This window comes from Penaeus vannamei, chromosome 1 (genome assembly GCF_042767895.1).
Source record: "Penaeus vannamei isolate JL-2024 chromosome 1, ASM4276789v1, whole genome shotgun sequence".
NCBI classification, from domain to species: Eukaryota; Metazoa; Arthropoda; class Malacostraca; order Decapoda; family Penaeidae; genus Penaeus; species Penaeus vannamei.
The window spans coordinates 5,049,787-5,054,786 of NC_091549.1; positions in this window are offsets into that span (position 1 = coordinate 5,049,787).

Consider the following 5,000-nt stretch of genomic DNA (forward strand, 5'->3'; position numbering starts at 1 on the left):
GAGACAAAACCTCATGAATTTGCTTCTTCCTCAATTTGCAAAACCCGGACATTGACTCTCTCGTCGATATGCAAATGAGGAACAGAATTCTAGTATTCATTAATTCGTAACTTGGCTCATGCGAATTAATATGGATAAGGTCGGTCGTTTTTATTGTTTTTATTTAATATGTTTTTATTTGTTATTCTTGCTGTAGTTCAGGGAGGAAAAAGAGTTACATTAATATTATTGTTGCTCTTGTCTTTAACATTATCTTATCACTATTATTATTAGCATCATCACTTCTATCATTGTTATCATAATTACAATCATTATCATTTGTATGATGATCATCACCATCACATCATCATAATCATTATCGTTACAACTATCAACTATTATTTCATCGTTATTCCCAGTACTATTTGACATGACCAGAACGCAATAAGCTATCGGTGATTGCTCCGTCGTTGGTATAATATTAATCAAACAATAAGTCATAATTATGACATTACATCGAGATCTTCCAATGCAAATATCTCCTTTAGAATAATATTTATCAAACAATGAATCATAATTGTGACATTACATCGAGATTTTCCAATGCAAATATCTCCTTATCCCGCCTTTAGAATATGTCACACGAAAAGGGATTTTTCACGCGACACTCGTATAATAGTGCTCAGTTCATTAAAAAAAAAAAAAAAAAAAAAAAAAAAAAAAAAAAAAAAAAAAAGGTAAAAAAAAATTATAATAATAATAATAATAAATAAATAATAATAATAATAATATTAATAAAAGCCATTGGAAAATCCGTGGTGATGGTAAATATGGAGAAGTGAGAGGAGGTTGGTGAAGTATCGGGCTGATGTCCTCTTGCAATGGCAGGGAATAGGAAGAAAGGAAGAGGAGAGAAAGAAGATTAAAAAGGGGGCACGGAAAGGGATTCAGTATGACGGTCTGTTTATGGAAGGTTCATAGTAGGTAATAGAAGAAAATCCAAAACGAAAACTTAAAAGAAAAGAAGGAAAAAAAATACACTTAGCCCTAAATAAAATAATATACTTGCTATCCTCGGTATTTTTTTCCATTTAACAATAAAATAAAGGAGAAAGAAAACACGTAAATAACCAACAAACGATCATTCACTAACGCACTTACGATGGTAATATCACTGGTAACTATAGCTACCATGGTAACCAGACAGCGGTGGTATTCATTATATATATTTTTTCTACATGTGCTTAAATAGTGTCTTAGCTGTGATTATTTTTTTAATCTCAAAGTTTCTAGTTCTATTTACATATTTCATGATTGGCCGAAGGAACCAAAAAGATTATGTATAACACTCGCTGATTGGTGTAATTGTTTTACTAGAGCCCTCTGTTGGCTACCATTAGCATGAGCCGATTTACGATTGTAACTCAGCATTCTAAATTACCACTTCTTCATGAATCCCGCTTTGCCATCGCTGGTAAATACAATGGTAAATGACCGCTGGTAAATGCCATACGATCGTATGTTAGTGAATCCGACCCCAGGCTCCTAACGTGTTTCGACCCCAGGGTTCGAACAGCTGAAACCAACACAAAACCTTCGTATCAGTTCCCAGACGCTACACTGTTTCACATAAAGACTATTGCGTTTTAGCCCAACATACATAAAAATGTGTATCCTTCACGTTATCACATAATTCTACTGGTGTTCCTTCCGTCTTAGAACCAGTCGAGAAGCAACCAAGCTTATGATAATGATTTAAAAAAAATGATTGATTGAAATCAACTGAAGAAACAGAAAGAGAAGAGAAGCAGCCAAGCATGGCATATGATAATGATAACAAAATAATTAATATCAACTGAAAAAGAAAAAAGACAGACGACAATACATTTTATCAAAAGAAGCTAATTTGAGAAAAAAACAAGAGCTATTTTTCTTAATTTGTAAATAACAAAATGAATAAATCTTATCCGAGATCATGATTGAAAAAATCGTCTTCCAAATACGTCGTTTTTGAGTGAATTTTAAACAAACATTTAATTTTAACACATATATGGGAATTGTACTTATTTAGTAATGCAAGTTATGTACTTACATGTCTGAACGTGATTTCATTCGTCTGGCGAGAGAGCTATCTACACTAGTAACATAAACAAAACACTGAGTAAATGTGTATGTTCACACCCGTAATTCTGATAGCAACATTTCTGTGAATGGGTGACAGTGCTTGTTACGCATGAATTATGACGATAGCGATAGTGTTATCATTATCATCATCACAATCATTATCGAAGAAAAGGGATTCCTGTCTCTCTGCCTGTCTCTCTCTCTCTCTCTCTCTCTCTCTCTCTCTCTCTCTCTCTCTCTCTCTCTCTCTCTCTCTCTCTCTTTCTCTCTCTCTCTTTCTAGGAAAAATTACTATAGATGCATTTGTTAACGATCATATCATAACACCAAATGCATCTTATAATGCCCTAAGACAGTAAATCAGTCGCCAGTCACTTAAAGATATGTATCAGTTTAATTCGTATCAAAATAAAACCTAATTTTAGTACCGGTCACAACAAAAATATTTACAAGTTTAATATTGACAAAGTGCTCGGATACCTTGCTATTTTCAACTATAAATCTCTGTTATTGGATGTTTTGTGGTGGGCGTGAACTGCTGGGCCAGTGATTCATGTATTGGATACTACAAGATAAACAAGCTTGTCATTTCTTTCTATCATATAGGAAGAATCTTGTCCTTAAGAACAATCAAAATTGATCAGGTAGTTTTATTTTCCCATAATTGTGGCGTCATTTTTTCTCTCTCTCTAATCTATTTTGGCCTCTGTATACTGATGTTTTTGACATCAGAGAAGCTATAAGAATCAGCAAACTGCATATGCTCAGTACCTTTTATAACGGAGTGGCCAATTATTCGTACTTACCCAAAATAACTTCGATTAAGCATTTGACATTCACAGTTTTCGGATAATTGACTTCAAATTGTACTACCCCACTTTTTCCCCCGACTCGTAGGTACCATATATTCGCGTGGTTGGTATGAGTGGCATTGTATTGATTAAGTATCGTATGGTATGGTTGTCGCTTCTCCATATTTTCCTTACATTCTTTTATATCCTTAAAAGAACTTAATTTCCTGTCTTGTGGGTTCCGGTTATCCGTATAGCTAACGTGTGTGTGGTTGGTATGAGAGGCATTGCGCTTGGTCAATTGTCATATGGTATGGTTATAACTTCCCCATAATTTTTTACATTCTATTATATCCCAGATTAAAGGATTAAAAGTCCCATAAGTACAGGTACGATATTGCCGATGGATATAACATGGCATGGCATATTTGTACACGCCATGCCTTAATAAGAAGACACGAATATGCTCTATTCGCGTGTTTTCTTGGTCTTCCCTTCGTTGTTTTGTTTGCGATATCCGGAAGGCTGTCACGGAAATGACCTTTTGGCTGAAGGATATTTCTTAACATGTAAGGCGTCTGGGTCTTGCAGGATGCTTGGCGGTTAGGGAGGTTTGGGAGAATTATCAATGTTTAAGAAGGGCCGGATATGCAATTATATACTTGAGTGATATTACCTGAGTGCTTATTGTACACCAGTATCGATAAATGGTAAAGGGTAAAGACTTGTCTAATAGGGTAAGACTGAGACGTGGAAAGAGTTTTGCTACAATCTCCCTCTTTTCTTTTCCATTTTCTTTTTCTCTTTTCAAAAAAACAGTACTAGATGTTTGTAGTTTTATCTGTTGATGCAAAGTTTTCGCAAACAAAAATGGCGGTTTCTTGGTCATATTAGATGTCTCAGAGTACTTTGCTCTGAACGGCGGTTTTTGGTCACCTAGTTAAGAACCCTTTTACAGGACGTATGCTGGCTTTATACAACGACAAGGGAAATTATGTCATGGTATGTGGATGACGTCACTTTCATCCCCAGGGCCTCGCATACGATTCGCAAACATATTTTGAAAACTGCTTCGAAACATTGCTATGCACAGGTTTGTATACACATGTTGCGTGGACGTTCGAAACTGGAAACTTATTTTGAGACACAGGAGTGGACGTTTCCTGGGCGGGAACATGGGTTTGATATCGTATGATAGGTTTTTACCCGTTTTTGGCTTGCTTAGAATCACGTCTATAGCATGTTCCAGACGTGTTACGGGCATGTTTTATGCTGCGTGTACAAAACCTTATTCATGTTGTTTATTTGCTTCATCTTACAAGGACAGATTTTAAGACACAATTCACCTTTCATACTCGAGTACCTAGCTTAGCCTTACTCACAATGTACTCGATTTAACATTAGTCCTTCTTAGGTAGACGACTTTATACTTTGCAATGGAGGAGCCCAGCTAATAAGTTTCTGCTGCAGGAGTTCAGCATCAGACTTTTTTTTCGCAATTTCGCAAGTGGAGTCATGAGATAAGTAAGTGATTTTAATGGCTGAATCCAGCAGATCGCGTGTGTTTGTATGGGTATCCTTATGATAGTGGGACGACAATAATGACGATAATAATGACGTTGATAATTATAGCAATAATGAAGATTTCGAAATAATGATAGCAATAATAAAGGTAATTTTCTATGTTTAGTGTCATCATCATCATCCATCAGGGTCATTATCGTGATTATCATAATTTTAACAGCATTATCATTACCTTTATTATTGCTATTATAATTTTGAGATCATTATTGCTATCAAAATTATCATTATTATCGTCATTGTTGTCGCCACATCACCATCTTCATTGCTATTATCATCATCGTCTATGTCATCCCATCAGTTATTGTTGGTATTACCATTCTTTTCTTACAGTCAGATTTTATCAATCGTACTTTATAGCTTGTCAATGTCTTTCGTCTTTAGTAACAAGAGTTCTTAGTGTTAGGCATGTCAAGACCTTTGCTCTCTCTATATCTGTCTATCTATGTATTTATCCCTCTGTCTATCTATCTCTCCCTCTCTCTCTACCCATACGACTCCTCCCGCAAACTCTTATTTATTTAT